This window comes from Oncorhynchus mykiss, chromosome 3, assembly GCF_057628025.1.
Source record: "Oncorhynchus mykiss isolate SJ-2025 chromosome 3, ASM5762802v1, whole genome shotgun sequence".
NCBI lineage: Eukaryota > Metazoa > Chordata > Actinopteri > Salmoniformes > Salmonidae > Oncorhynchus > Oncorhynchus mykiss.
Window position 1 is genome coordinate 12291378 of NC_143024.1, and position 17236 is coordinate 12308613.

General features: G+C 43.1%; 1 protein-coding gene across 2 annotated transcripts in view; it reads right to left on the reverse strand.

The window, feature by feature from the left end:
- LOC149984364 (oxysterol-binding protein-related protein 3-like) overlaps positions 1 to 13197 on the reverse strand; it is a 124592-nt gene extending 111395 nt beyond the window's left edge. For both annotated transcript variants that reach the window (XM_090220941.1, XM_090220932.1), the window contains exon 1: positions 12926 to 13197. The gene's annotated coding sequence lies outside the window, so the exon portion shown is untranslated. The remainder of the gene's footprint in view (positions 1 to 12925) is intronic.
- Between the last annotated feature and the right edge of the window lie 4039 nt (positions 13198 to 17236).

Sequence of the window (17236 nt, forward strand, 5' to 3'; positions counted from 1 at the left end):
GCATAGATAATAACATAGATTAGCAGCAGCGTGGGGTGGGGGGGCAATGCAAATAGTCTGGGTAGCCATTTGATTGGTTGTTCAGGAGTCTCATGGCTTGAGAAGCTGTTTAGAAGCCTCTTGGACCTGGACTTGGCGCTCCGGTACAGAGAGAACAGTCTATGACTAGGGCGGCTGGTGTCTTTAACCATTTTTAGGGACTTCCTCTAACACCTACTGCGCTGGCTGGAGGTACTGGGAGTGAGTGGTCGCTTCACTTAGCCTACAGCTTAGTAACAATCCTACCGTCTGAGGGATCACTCAGGTTAAATATCGGAGAATCTGATTGAACAGACTGATATTTTCACAGAGCTAGAAGAAGTAAATGTGAAAATAGCCCGTTCTCTAATTCCAACTCTGCTGAATACAAATAGTGTAGAGCTGATTCAGTACCAGGTGGCCGTGCCGGTGTAACGGATGTGAAACGGCTAGCTTAGTTAGCGGTGGTGCGCGCTAAATAGCGTTTCAATCGGTGACATCACTTGCTCTGAGACCTTGAAGTAGTTGTTCCCCCTTGCTCTGCAAGGGCCGCGGCTTTTGTGGAGTGATGGGTAACGATGCTTCGTGGGTGACTGTTGTTGATGTGTGCAGAGGGTCCCTGGTTCGCGCCCGGGTATGGGCGAGGGGACGGTCTAAACTTATACTGTTACACCGGGTCTGCTCCCTGCAAAGGTTTCAGACAACCATCCACAATACAACAGAGGTGGTGAGACAGGCCTTTCATTAAAGTTTCAATATTGTTTCATAATGGTAAAGTCCTGGAGGTGGACTTACAGTATATACAGCCTTTTAAAGTACCAACAACTCTACATTATTGAACAACTTGAGAGCTGTAATCTCTTAACGTGTTTGAATAATTCAGAAGATAGTAGTTGTGGAAAACAGGAAGAGACGTGACCTATTGGGAGGGTGAAGGGGTTTCTGTAGAAAAGCCAGTTGGGCTCCTCCTCTAATGGTTTGTTTAAAAGTTTTATGGAAGTGGAAGTAGTGAACCACCTTGTTGAACATGTCATGTTATAAAACAACATGTTGTAATGCTGGCGGTCAGGAGCAACCTTTCACTCTACAGAGTAGAGGAGAGTAACCTTTCACTCTACAGAGTAGAGGAGAGTAACCTTTCACTCTACAGAGTAGAGGAGAGTAACCTTTCACTCTACAGAGTAGAGGAGAGTAACCTTTCACTCTACAGAGTAGAGGAGAGTAACCTTTCACTCTACAGAGTAGAGGAGAGTAACCTTTCACTCTACAGAGTAGAGGAGAGTAACCTTTCACTCTACAGAGTAGAGGAGAGTAACCTTTCACTCTACAGAGTAGAGGACAGTAACCTTTCACTCTACAGAGTCGAGGAGAGTAACCTTTCACTCTACAGAGTAGAGGACAGTAACCTTTCACTCTACAGAGTAGAGGAGAGTAACCTTTCACTCTACAGAGTAGAGGAGAGTGACCTTTCACTCTACAGAGTCGAGGAGAGTAACCTTTCACTCTACAGAGTAGAGGACAGTAACCTTTCACTCTACAGAGTAGAGGAGAGTAACCTTTCACTCTACAGAGTAGAGGAGAGTAACCTTTCACTCTACAGAGTAGAGGAGAGTAACCTTTCACTATACAGAGTAGAGGAGAGTAACCTTTCACTCTACAGAGTAGAGGAGAGTAACCTTTCACTCCACAGAGTAGAGGAGAGTAACCTTTCACTATACAGAGTAGAGGACAGTGACCTTTCACTCTACAGAGTAGAGGAGAGTAACCTTTCACTCTACTGAGTAGAGGAGAGTAACCTTTCACTCTACAGAGTAGAGGAGAGTAACCTTTCACTCTACAGAGTAGAGGAGAGAAACCTTTCACTCTACAGAGTAGAGGAGAGTAACCTTTCACTCTACAGAGTAGAGGAGAGTAACCTTTCACTATACAGAGTAGAGGACAGTAACCTTTCACTCTACAGAGTAGAGGAGAGTAACCTTTCACTCTACAGAGTAGAGGAGAATAACCTTTCACTCTACAGAGTAGAGGAGAGTGACCTTTCACTCTACAGAGTCGAGGAGAGTAACCTTTCACTATACAGAGTAGAGGACAGTGACCTTTCACTCTACAGAGTAGAGGAGAGTAACATTTCACTCTACAGAGTAGAGGACAGTAACCTTTCACTCCACAGAGTAGAGGAGAGTAGAGGATAGCAGCCTGTCACTCCACAGAGTAGAGGAGAGTAGAGGATAGCAGCCTGTCACTCCACAGAGTAGAGGAGAGTAGAGGACAGCAGCCTGTCACTCCACAGAGTAGAGGAGAGTAGAGGATAGCAGCTTGTCACTCCACAGAGTAGAGGAGAGTAGAGGACAGCAGCTTGTCACTCCACATAGTAGAGGAGAGTAGAGGACAGCAGCCTGTCACTCCACAGAGTAGAGGAGAGTAGAGGATAGCAGCCTGTCACTCCACAGAGTAGAGGAGAGTAGAGGATAGCAGCCTGTCACTCCACAGAGTAGAGGAGAGTAGAGGACAGCAGCCTGTCACTCCACAGAGTAGAGGAGAGTAGAGGATAGCAGCTTGTCACTCCACAGAGTAGAGGAGAGTAGAGGACAGCAGCCTGTCACTCCACAGAGTAGAGGAGAGTAGAGGATAGCAGCTTGTCACTCCACAGAGTAGAGGAGAGTAGAGGACAGCAGCCTGTCACTCCACAGAGTAGAGGAGAGTAGAGGATAGCAGCTTGTCACTCCACAGAGTAGAGGAGAGTAGAGGACAGCAGCTTGTCACTCCACAGAGTAGAGGAGAGTAGAGGACAGCAGCCTGTCACTCCACAGAGTAGAGGAGAGTAGAGGACAGCAGCCTGTCACTCCACAGAGCCGAGAGTAAGTGATACCACCACCACAATTTGACGGATAAGATTGGACTCGTGAGGCAAGAGGAAGAATTACTGTGTGTTTATGTGATCACTCATATGAATCCTAATGAGTAGAAATCTGATTATGACTCCCCCACTAACAGTGGAGGCTGCAGAGGGGAGGACGCATGTAAATGTAACACATGTAAACACATGTAAACACATGGAAACCATGTAAACACATGTAAACACATGTAAACACATGTAAACTATGTAAACCATGTAAACACATGTAAACACATGTAAACTATGTAAACCATGTAAACTATGTAAACACATGTAAACACATGTAAACACATGGAAACCATGTAAACACATGTAAACACATGTAAACTACGTAAACTATGTAAACCATGTAAACACATGTAAACACATGTAAACTATGTAAACCATGTAAACTATGTAAACACATGTAAACACATGTAAACACATGGAAACCATGTAAACACATGTAAACACATGTAAACCATGTAAACTATGTAAACCATGTAAACTATGTAAACACATGTAAACTATGTAAACCATGTAAACTATGTAAACACATGTAAACACATGTAAACACATGGAAACCATGTAAACACATGTAAACACATGTAAACACATGCAAACTATGTAAACCATGTAAACTATGTAAACACATGTAAACACATGTAAACACATGGAAACCATGTAAACACATGTAAACACATGTAAACCATGTAAACCATGTAAACCATGTAAACTATGTAAACACATGTAAACTATGTAAACCATGTAAACTATGTAAACACATGTAAACACATGTAAACACATGGAAACCATGTAAACACATGTAAACACATGTAAACACATGTAAACTATGTAAACCATGTAAACACATGTAAACACATGTAAACTATGTAAACCATGTAAACTATGTAAACACATGTAAACACATGTAAACACATGGAAACCATGTAAACACATGTAAACACATGTAAACACATGTAAACACATGTAAACTATGTAAACCATGTAAACACATGCAAACCATGTAAACCATGTAAACTATGTAAACACATGTAAACACATGGAAACCATGTAAACACATGTAAACACATGTAAACCATGTAAACTATGTAAACCATGTAAACTATGTAAACACATGTAAACACATGTAAACACATGTAAACACATGTAAACACATTTAAACACATGTAAACACATGGAAACCATGTAAACCATGTAAACCATGTGTTTGGTGTATTTGATACCATTCCACTCATTCCTGCTCCAGCCATTCCCACAAGCCTGTCCTCCCCAATTAACCAACCTCCTGTGCTCATTAATCACATTGGTGTAGACCTAAATCTCTACTCATTAATCACATTGGTGTAGACCTAAATCTCCACTCATTAATCACATTGGTGTAGACCTAAATCTCCACTCATTAATCACATTGGTGTAGACCTAAATCTCCACTCATTAATCACATTGGTGTAGACCTAAATCTCCATTCATTAATCACATTGGTGTAGGCCTAAATCTCCACTCATTAATCACATTGGTGTAGACCTAAATCTCCACTCATTAATCACATTGGTGTAGACCTAAATCTCCACTCATTAATCACATTGTTGTAGACCTAAATCTCCACTCATTAATCACATTGTTGTAGACCTAAATCTCCACTCATTAATCACATTGGTGTAGACCTAAATCTCCACTCATTAATCACATTGGTGTAGACCTAAATATCCACTCATTAATCACATTGGTGTAGACCTAAATCTCCATTCATTAATCACATTGGTGTAGACCTAAATCTCCACTCATTAATCACATTGGTGTAGACCTAAATCTCCATTCATTAATCACATTGGTGTAGACCTAAATCTCCACTCATTAATCACATTGGTGTAGACCTAAATCTCCATTCATTAATCACATTGGTGTAGACCTAAATCTCCACTCATTAATCACATTGGTGTAGACCTAAATATCCACTCATTAATCACATTGGTGTAGACCTAAATCTCCACTCATTAATCACATTGGTGTAGACCTAAATCTCCACTCATTAATCACATTGGTGTAGACCTAAATCTCCACTCATTAATCACATTGGTGTAGACCTAAATCTCCACTCATTAATCACATTGGTGTAGACCTAAATCTCCACTCATTAATCACATTGGTGTAGACCTAAATCTCCACTCATTAATCACAAAATGCATTTAGTCACGATGACATCTGTGAAATCAGAACTTGAACAGATCAGAGTAGCAGTGGTAAGTTACACCCAGGCATCCCTCCCTAGTGAGACTGCTATCCACCACCTGAAACCACACTCACCTGAACCCAAATACCACCCTGTTCCTTATATAGGGGACTACTCATGACGAAGGCCCATCGGGCTCTGGTCAATAGTAGTGCACTATGTAGGGAATAGGGTGTTATTTGGGACGTGAACTACATTTCCGACCGCCATGTATTATGTATGTGCCCGCCCTCGCAGGAGGCAACACCTGCCACTGTGCATTATGGGTATTATTGTCAACAGCTGGTCTGCTCGTCCACCTGCATTCACAAATATCCTGTCTGTCTCTTCAAAGACGCAGCACGAACCCCAGAGTCCTGCTCAGCTTGTCCACCTGCCTTCACAAATATCCTGTCTGTCTCTTCAAAGACGCAGCACGGACCCCAGAGTCCTGCTCAGCTTGTCACAAACAGTTGTTTTATTGACCATTTTTAAACCAGGATTAGACCCTTGTGGCTACGAAGCTCTTTTGCGAGGGGGAACTGGAGTTAACCTGGTGGGGTTATAGATCTAATAGTCATTGGTTATAGCTACTAAATATAGGTCTGAAGAGACTCGTATATTACACATATTACCCACACGACCACATTGCCATGGCTGACATCTCATTCACACATCAGTGTCCATGGTAACTAGGCTAACTATGACTGTACCATTGTCTGATTCATCTCTGTGGCTGATATCCTGAGGTATGGCAGAGGCCACCTCCCAAATGCCATCCTATTTCCTACATAGTGCACTACTTTCAGCCAGGGCCTATGGTCAAAAGTAGTGCACTATGTAGGGAGGAGCGTGCCATTCGAGCCTCAGGCTGGGTTGCAGGAAACGTCTGTTGAACAGAGGGCAATGCAGCACGATGCCGACCTACAGTACAGAGAGTAGGCGACCTGGAAAACTGCAGAAGTTATTCACTGGTTACTGCTGCTGTGAGGCTGCTGCTGCAGGCAGGGAAAGGAACGGAGGGGTTAAGACAGAAGTCGTTGTCTCAAATCCACCCTATTCTCTGTACAGTTTATCAAATCTATTTGTTTACCTTTATTTAGCTTGGCAAGTCAGTTAAGAACAAATTCCTATTTACATTGACGGCCTACCAGGGAACAGTGGGTTTAACTGCCTTGTTCACACACACTTATAATATGGAACTATGCTGAGATTGTTATATATTATACAGTACATGGCCAAAAGTATGTGGCCACCTGCTCGTCGAACATCTCATTCCAAAATCATGGGCATTAATATTAAGTTTGTCTCCCCCCTTTGCTGCTATAACCTCCTCCACTCTTCTGAGAAGGCGTTCCACTAGATGTTGGAACATTGCTGCGGGGACTTGCATTTTATTTAATTCAGCAACAAAAGCTTCAGTGAGGTCGGCCACTGTGAGGTTCGCAGTCGGGGTTTCAATTCATTCCAAAGATGTTCGATGGGTTGAGGTCAGGGCTCTGTGCAGGCAAGTCAAGTTCTTCCATATAAATCTCGACAAACCATTTCTGTATGGACCTCGCTGTAAGCATAGGGGCATTGTCATGCTGAAACAGGAAAGGGCCTTCCCTAAAGTGTTGCCACAAAGTTGGAAGCACAGAATTGTCTAGAATGTCATTGTATGCTGTAGTGTTAAGATTTCCTTTCACTGGAACTATGGGGCCTAGCCCGAACCATGAAAAACAACCCCAGACAATTATTCCTCCTCCACCAAACTTTACAGTTGGCACTATGCATTAGGGCAGGTAGCGTTCTCCTGGCAACCGCCAAACCCAGATTTGTCCGTTGGACTGCCAGATGGTGAAGCATGATTCATCACTCCAGCGAACACGTTTCCACTGCTCCAGTTCAATGGCGTTGAGCTTTACACCACTCCAGTCCACGCTTGGCATTGCACATGGTGATCTTAGGCTTGTGTGCGGCTGCTCAGCCATGGAAACCCATTTCATGAAGCTCCCGACGAACAGTTCTTGTGCTGACGTTGCTTCCAGAGGCAGTGTTGCAACCGAGGACAGAAGATTTTTACGCGCTACACACTTCAGCACTCGGCGGTCCTGTTCTGTGAGCTTGTGTGGCCTACCTCTCCACGGCTGAGAAGTTGTTGCTCCTAGATGTTTTCACTTCACAATAACAGCACTTACAGTTGACCGGGGCAGCTCTAGCAGAGCAGAAATTTGACGAACTGACTTGTTGGAAAGGTGGCATCCTATGATGGTGCCACATTGAAAGTCAATGAGGTCTTCAGTAAGGCCATTCTACTGGCAATGTTTGTCTATGAAGAGTGCATGGCTGTGTGCTCGATGTTATTCACCTGTCAACAACGGATGTGGCTGAAATAGCCGATTCCACTAATTAGAAGGGGTGTCCACATACTTTTGTACATATAGTGTATTATAATCACAACCTATGGACTCATCATGTCAGCTCAACAGTAATGGAAGATTCTAGCATGTAAAGGACAATGGTGAACTCAAGTTGTTTAGATAGAATATCACAGTGAAGGTGACCTCATGGACTGAGCTACGTTCTCCAATCCCCACTTTTTAATATCCAGGATATTGTTCACATCCTGTTGAGTCTAGGGCTGCCTCTCAAATGGCACCCTATATAGTGTGGGCCTTGGTCAAAGATAATCCACTACATAGTATGGGCCCTGGTCAAAGATAATCCACTACATAGTGTGGGCCTTGGTCAAAGATAATCCACTACATAGTGTGGGCCTTGGTCAAAGATAATCCACTACATAGTATGGGCCCTGGTCAAAGATAATCCACTACATAGTGTGGGCCTTGGTCAAAGATAATCCACTACATAGTGTGGGCCTTGGTCAAAGATAATCCACTACATAGTGTGTGCCCTGGTCAAATATAATCCACTACATAGTGTGGGCCTTGGTCAAAGATAATCCACTACATAGTGTGGGCCCTGGTCAAAGATAATCCACTACATAGTGTGGGCCCTGGTCAAAGACAATCCACTACATAGTGTGGGCCTTGGTCAAAGATAATCCACTACATAGTGTGGGCCCTGGTCAAAGATAATCCACTACATAGTGTGGGCCTTGGTCAAAGATAATCCACTACATAGTGTGGGCCCTGGTCAAAGATAATCCACTACATAGTGTGGGCCCTGGTCAAAGATAATCCACTACATAGTGTGGGCCCTGGTCAAAGATAATCCGCTACATAGTGTGGGCCCTGGTCAAAGATAATCCACTACATAGTGTGGACCCTGGTCAAAGATAATCCACTACATAGTGTGGGCCCTGGTCAAAGATAATCCACTACATCGTGTGGGCCTTGGTCAAAGATAATCCACTACATAGTGTGGGCCCTGGTCAAAGATAATCCACTACATCGTGTGGGCCTTGGTCAAAGATAATCCACTACATAGTGTGGGCCCTGGTCAAAGATAATCCACTACATAGTGTGGGCCCTGGTCAAAGATAATCCACTACATCGTGTGGGCCTTGGTCAAAGATAATCCACTACATAGTGTGGGCCCTGGTCAAAGACAATCCACTACATAGTGTGGGCCTTGGTCAAAGATAATCCACTACATAGTGTGGGCCCTGGTCAAAGATAATCCACTACATAGTGTGGGCCTTGGTCAAAGATAATCCACTACATAGTGTGGGCCCTGGTCAAAGATAATCCACTACATAGTGTGGGCCCTGGTCAAAGATAATCCACTACATAGTGTGGGCCCTGGTCAAAGATAATCCGCTACATAGTGTGGGCCCTGGTCAAAGATAATCCACTACATAGTGTGGACCCTGGTCAAAGATAATCCACTACATAGTGTGGGCCCTGGTCAAAGATAATCCACTACATAGTGTGGGCCCTGGTCAAAGATAATCCACTACATCGTGTGGGCCTTGGTCAAAGATAATCCACTACATAGTGTGGGCCCTGGTCAAAGATAATCCACTACATCGTGTGGGCCTTGGTCAAAGATAATCCACTACATAGTGTGGGCCCTGGTCAAAGATAATCCACTACATAGTGTGGGCCCTGGTCAAAGATAATCCACTACATCGTGTGGGCATTGGTCAAAGATAATAACCTATATATTTTTGGCCCTGGTCAAAGATAATCCACTACACAGTGTGGAACCTGGTCAAAGATAATCCACTACATAGGGAATAAGGGGCCATTTTGGACACACCCTAGGTTTCCTCAGGGTCTTTTTTGGTATTTGGTATTTTATTAGGATCCCGATTAGCTGTTGAAAAAGCAGCAGCTACTCTTCCTGGGGTCCAACACAAAACATGAAACATGACATAATACAGAACATTAATAGACAAGAACAGCTCAAGGACAGAACTACATACATTTAAAAAAATGTAAAAGCACACGTACCTTAAATATCAATGCATACACACAAACTATCTAGGACACATAGGGCACGATGTGCCATGAGGTGTTGCTTTATCTGGTTTTTTAAACCAGATTTGCTGTTTATTTGAGAAATATGAGATGAAACTACACAGAAATGCAGTCAACATGCCTCTGGGCTAAAGGCTGAGGGAATGTAAAGAGCATGGACGTCAGGTCAGGAGCAAAGCAGGCACAGAAAGCACACCTACCTCACAGGTCAGGAAAACCCTGTTCTAAACTCAACGAAAGACATTCTGACCAAACATACTGAATGCATAGCCCCATTTATTCAACCAGTAACCCTTCTTTCCACAATAAACAACTACCAACACACAGCACCTGAGAAAGGCTACCATGTTGATGAGACTGAAGAGAACAGTGTTGGAGACACATGAGAAAGGCTACCCTGTTGATGAGACTGAAGAGAACGGTGTTGGAGAGGCATGAGAAAGACTACCCTGTTGATGAGACTGAAGAGAACAGTGTTGGAGAGGCATGAGAAAGACTACCCTGTTAATGAGACTGAAGAGAACGGTGTTGGAGAGGCATGAGAAAGACTACCCTGTTGATGAGACTGAAGACAACGGTGTTGGAGACACATGAGAAAGGCTACCCTGTTGATGAGACTGAAGAGAACAGTGTTGGAGAGGCATGAGAAAGACTACCCTGTTGATGAGACTGAAGAGAACGGTGTTGGAGACACATGAGAAAGGCTACCCTGTTGATGAGACTGAAGAGAACGGTGTTGGAGACACATGAGAAAGGCTACCCTGTTGATGAGACTGAAGAGAACGGTGTTGGAGACACATGAGAAAGGCTACCCTGTTGATGAGACTGAAGAGAACGGTGTTGGAGACACATGACAAAGGCTACCCTGTTGATGAGACTGAAGAGAACAGTGTTGGAGAGGCATGAGAAAGACTACCCTGTTGATGAGACTGAAGAGAACGGTGTTGGAGACACATGAGAAAGGCTACCCTGTTGATGAGACTGAAGAGAACGGTGTTGGAGACACATGAGAAAAGATACCCTGTTGATGAGACTGAAGAGAACAGTGTTGGAGAGGCATGAGAAAGACTACCCTGTTGATGAGACTGAAGAGAACGGTGTTGGAGACACATGAGAAAGGCTACCCTGTTGATGAGACTGAAGAGAACGGTGTTGGAGACACATGAGAAAGGCTACCCTGTTGATGAGACTGAAGAGAACGGTGTTGGAGACACATGAGAAAGGCTACCCTGTTGATGAGACTGAAGAGAACGGTGTTGGAGACACATGAGAAAGGCTACCCTGTTGATGAGACTGAAGAGAACAGTGTTGGAGAGGCATGAGAAAGACTACCCTGTTGATGAGACTGAAGAGAAGGGTGTTGGAGACACATGAGAAAGGCTACCCTGTTGATGAGACTGAAGAGAACGGTGTTGGAGACACATGAGAAAGGCTACCCTGTTGATGAGACTGAAGAGAACAGTGTTGGAGAGGCATGAGAAAGACTACCCTGTTAATGAGACTTAAGAGAACAGTGTTGGAGAGGCATGAGAAAGGCTACCCTGTTAATGAGACTGAAGAGAACAGTGTTGGAGAGGCATGAGAAAAGCTACCCTGTTAATGAGACTGAAGAGAACGGTGTTGGAGAGGCATGAGAAAGGCTACCCTGTTAATGAGACTGAAGAGAACAGTGTTGGAGAGGCATGAGAAAGACTACCCTGTTAATGAGACTGAAGAGAACGGTGTTGGAGACACATGAAAAAGGCTACCCTGTTGATGAGACTGAAGAGAACGGTGTTGGAGAGGCATGAGAAAGGCTACCCTGTTAATGAGACTGAAGAGAACGGTGTTGGAGACACATGAGAAAGGCTACCCTGTTGATGAGACTGAAGAGAACGGTGTTGGAGAGGCATGAGAAAGACTACCCTGTTGATGAGACTGAAGAGAACGGTGTTGGAGAGGCTTGCTGGTTAGAATACCTGACTGAGCAGATAGATTCTGATAAATGCTTTAACCTCATGATGTGTTGTGGAAATACCTGGAATGTAAATGGTGCAGTGATCTCTGTGAGGAAAAGACATCATTTACAACGGTAGAGTCTGATAGTGATACGCCATTCATTTATACTAATGTGTTGTTCTTACAACCACAAGGTCAAGGTAAATAAGAATAGTTTCATTCAACAACACTATTGTCTGAAGTGCTTATGGACTGGGCTGGGCACACAGCCAGAGGATCTGAAAATGGTTCATTCCCACAACACCTCCCTGTAATATCAAATCACATGTCATTTGTCGCATACACATATTTAGAGGATGTTATTGTGGGTGTAGGGAAATGCTTGTGGCATATTATACACACACACACACAGACTAATAAATGATTCACACTGTTAATATTTTGTTGCTTAGATTCTGTGATGACTATAATAATGAAGAACACATGTAAGGAAGCTTAGATTCTGTGATGACTGTAATAATGAAGAACACATGTACAGTAATGAAGTTTAGATTCTGTGATGACTGTAATAATGAAGAACACATGTAAGGAAGCTTAGATTCTGTGATGACTGTAATAATGAAGTACACATGTACAGTAATGAAGTTTAGATTCTGTGATGACTGTAATAATGAAGAACACATGTACAGTAATGAAGTTTAGATTCTGTGATGACTGTAATAATGAAGTACACATGTAAGGAAGCTAGCATGGAAGATATAATCCACTACATGATAAGGGAATGTTCCAAAGGAGAGGAGTTTCCATGGAAACAGTGAAGGATCCATGGGTATCTTGTTTCCTGATAAAAAATCTGAAAGTATTAAAAGAGCAACTAGTTGAACGGAGAGTTTGATGAGTTTTCATGTCATCATTTGAGAGAAGTCTGTCCAATCACTGTATCATACATGATCTGAAATGATCATGTAGGCCTAAAGTTCTATTCCATCCCATTCTATTATTTTCTCATCTATTTTATTCGATTCCATGTCATTCCATCCTATTACATTCACTTGAGCAATAGCAGTCTGGTGGAAGGTAGTTATAGAGTAATCTTATGACAACATAAGGTCAATTGAATAATGTATGTGCTGCACTTAGCTGGAACAGGAGCATAGCTCCAACTGTACCACGCAGCTCAGTAGACTATTCACCCGAAAGAAAGGTTGACTGCTGCAACGGAAAGTGTGAAGCAGTGTGCTGGAACATGGGAGTAGCACTTCAACTGGAACGATTATGAGCAGGTAAAACGAATAGGTTCACTATAAAGTTGTAACAAATCAGTTTATATACTGTCATATGCCTACATACTGAATATCGGTCAGGCTACATCATACTAATTAGCATAAAGTATTTAGGCCTACCGACAATACAATAAAACAACATGGGACTCACCTTTGTAAAGTTTCTACTGAGGTTTAGATTCCCGAGAGACGATAAACGAGAGTAAAATATTTTCGCTGAACTAATGTGTTATTTGTTGGCGAATAATATAAGACTATAATTTATATTTTGCGGTATAAATAAATTAAAAACAAAGTTTTAAAATGACAACTTGAACCTACAGTACTAGCAGCTTTCTTCCAGTCTCCAGACTGACGACTGACACCATCGTGAATTGAATGTTTCCGAAGTGCGTGCAGCCGCAGCCAGCCTCCTTCTCAGCTAAGCGGTTTATAAGGGGGCGGGGTGATGTGTAAATGACAAGTACAGTCTCAAATCAGAACACTGAACCGTGGAGGACGTCTCATGTTCAGAGGCGGGATTGGGTACCGTTGACAGCATCTTTTCCGTGACGTAGATAGTCATCACGAGAGAGCACCAACGAATTGTCCCAGGTATGCTTTCTGAGGATGGCTCAGGTTTCCCTTTACAGTGCGCTACTTTTGACCAGGACTCATAGTGCCCACAGGATTCTGGTCAAAAGTAGTACACTATATACAGGGAATAGGGTGCCATTTGAGGGAATAGGGTGCTATTTGTCATTTGGGACGTAAACAAACAAAATAACTTTCTAACATGCGCCCTTTGTCCTGATATTGTCCACATTCTGAATAGTGGCCACATTTTTAGACAGGTGTAGATGATTAAAAGACACATTGTGATCTGATTGTGATCAGATCTTCCTTAAACCACCTCCAGAGGTAGTCCGGCACCCATTGTGTCTGGATATCAATCGAGTGTAAACAGATCTGGATGGTCAAACCGTTTAATAAATGATCATTATACTGGTCTCTGGTCTCTAAAACCTTTGACAGGTAGCACCATTGGAAATCCAATGGACTTTGTAACTGTCTAAAATGTATATGTATGTAAATGTATATATATATATATATATATATATATTGTTTTTAATTATTTGCATACAGGGAGGCACCGGCTAATCTGGTCACAAAGTGGAAACAGTGGACAGATAAGAGACACATTTTAATACAAAATGTAGAAGCAACAAACCTTGATCAGATAGGGATTGGATCATATTGATCAGATCACGAAACTGACATTTAAAAAATAAGGCTTGATACACAACTTCTGTAAGTAGGTAGGCTAAAATGTGTTTGTCTCGTTCATTGACCTCTATCGTGCGTTCAAAAACTTGCCCGTCTCTGGGATTGATAATGGACAGGTGTTCATTCAGCGTGGCCTACTCTGAGGTAAAGGTGTTCATTCAGCGTGGCCTACTCTGAGGTAAAGGTGTTCATTCAGCGTGGCCTACTCTGAGGTAAAGGTGTTCATTCAGCATGGCCTACTCTGAGGTAAAGGTGTTCATTCAGCATGGCCTACTCTGAGGTAAAGGTGTTCATTCATCGTGGCCTACTCTGAGGTAAAGGTGTTCATTCAGCGTGGCCTACTCTGAGGTAAAGGTGTTCATTCAGCGTGGCCTACTCTGAGGTAAAGGTGTTCATTCAGCGTGGCCTACTCTGAGGTAAAGGTGTTCATTCAGCGTGGCCTACTCTGAGGTAAAGGTGTTCATTCAGCGTGGCCTACTCTGAGGTAAAGGTGTTCATTCAGCGTGGCCTACTCTGAGGTAAAGGTGTTCATTCAGCATGGCCTACTCTGAGGTAAAGGTGTTCATTCAGCGTGGCCTACTCTGAGGTAAAGGTGTTCATTCAGCGTGGCCTACTCTGAGGTAAAGGTGTTCATTCAGCATGGCCTACTCTGAGGTAAAGGTGTTCATTCAGCGTGGCCTACTCTGAGGTAAAGGTGTTCATTCAGCGTGGCCTACTCTGAGGTAAAGGTGTTCATTCAGCGTGGCCTACTCTGAGGTAAAGGTGTTCATTCAGCGTGGCCTACTCTGAGGTAAAGGTGTTCATTCAGCGTGGCCTACTCTGAGGTAAAGGTGTTCATTCAGCATGGCCTACTCTGAGGTAAAGGTGTTCATTCAGCGTGGCCTACTCTGAGGTAAAGGTGTTCATTCAGCGTGGCCTACTCTGAGGTAAAGGTGTTCATTCAGCATGGCCTACTCTGAGGTAAAGGTGTTCATTCAGCGTGGCCTACTCTGAGGTAAAGGTGTTCATTCAGCGTGGCCTGCTCTGAGGTAAAGGTGTTCATTCAGCATGGCCTACTCTGAGGTAAAGGTGTTCATTCAGCGTGGCCTAGTCTGAGGTAAAGGCCACTTACTCACCATCTTAAACAGCTACACCAGACACGTTCTGTGACCTAAAGAGCGTCCTCTCATATGAGCGATTACAACCCCACCTCTCGAACGACGGCTGCAGATGTGTTTGTTATGTTGTTTTTGAATGGTGTAAGTGTGTTCCTAAAGCCCTGGTTAAACAATCACTGCCCCTTCAATGGTGGGGAATGTGAACGAGGTGGAGAAACTTGAAGCCATAATAGCTTCTGGTCATGATGTAGGTTCCAAAAGACCTTCTCCTGGAGTTGTGCAAAACATGGTCTGCTCCCACTGTCACCATGACTACACATACAGGAGCATGATGCATATTTGTGGCCACACCTGTCTCCTTGAGATTATACCTAGTCATTATTCATGCCAATTATTTCAAAGTATAACATGCAAACAATCATGAGCATTACTGGTAATGATACCTTGTTGCCATCGGCCACTGTTTCCCAGGCAATGCACTTGATTCTAACCCTGGGTGGTGCGCTGGTTTACACTGTGAATGACTACACTAACTTGTTTACTTTTTTAGATGTTTTCATTTGAAAGTTTAACTGACAGATTTAGGATAGATCCATATCCTGTCCTGCACATGTGCTTCTTTACCTCTATTTCACACACAGTTTTATGGTCACCCCTCCCTTCATATTTCTCACTGTCAATTGTGAATGAAAATTCTTCAAGTTGTATGGTGAAACGTCCATGCAGCATCTGCATGCCAACCATTTGATCTCAATCAGTTTCATGGGACAATGCATTAGGATCTTCTTAGTGCTGTATGTCTACAGTGTTGTTCTGAGTTAGGCCTACAGTGTTGTTCTGAGTTAGGCCTACAGTGTTGTTCTGAGTTAGGCCTACAGTGTTGTTCTGAGTTAGGCCTACAGTGTTGTTCTGAGTTAGGCCTACAGTGTTGTTCTGAGTTAGGCCTATAGTGTTATTCTGAGTTAGGCCTACAGTGTTGTTCTGAGTTAGGCCTACAGTGTTGTTCTGAGTTAGGCCTACAGTGTTGTTCTGAGTTAGGCCTACAGTGTTGTTCTGAGTTAGGCCTACAGTGTTGTTCTGAGTTAGGCCTACAGTGTTGTTCTGAGTTAGGCCTATAGTGTTGTTCTGAGTTAGTCCTACAGTGTTGTTCTGAGTTAGGCCTACAGTGTTGTTCTTAGTTAGGCCTACAGTGTTGTTCTGAGTTAGGCCTACAGTGTTGTTCTGAGTTAGTCCTACAGTGTTGTTCTTAGTTAGGCCTACAGTGTTGTTCTGAGTTAGGCCTACAGTGTTGTTCTGAGTTAGGCCTACAGTGTTGTTCTGAGTTAGGCCTACAGTGTTGTTCTTAGTTAGGCCTACAGTGTTGTTCTGAGTTAGGCCTATAGTGTTATTCTGAGTTAGGCCTATAGTGTTCTTCTGAGTTAGGCCTACAGTGTTGTTCTGAGTTAGGCCTATAGTGTTGTTCTGAGTTAGGCCTACAGTGTTGTTCTGAGTTAGGCCTATAGTAAGCGTTTTAGAGCTGATGGTGTTCAACTGTAGCATAGCCTACCTGGTTTCTTTTGCTTAACTTTTTGTTTTTACAATCAAAACACATATTTTACATGGTGCCATGCTGTTGAGTTATGGCCACATGAGAGAATTATGCAACAGGGTAGTGGAGTCAAAGGTCACTTGTCTGAGGTCAGCTGAGCATCCTTTGAGAGGCTTCCGGGAACTACCCACAGTTCTAAAGACCAGAGACAGTTGGGAAATCCTGGCCTATACTGCCATCTACTGGACAACCGGCATAATAGCCACTGATGTACCAGAGAAGCTGTCAGAGGAAGAAATTATGGTCATAAACCTACTGAAAACAATGTCTATATTTTCTATGTGAATGAAACTGATTTACACAGTGAATTGGCACTACACATCTAGCTAGATAAAACATTATCAAGAGCTTTTAAGTTATTTCACATGCAGTCTTAAACAATTCTAATTCAATTCTAATAACTCGTTTTATACGTCTGAACAACATCAGTACATGATCAGTGATCAGTAGCTCTCTCCAGATCCCTGCTGTACTCTGAGCGTCATTTCTTAGAGAGTATGTACCTGACTAA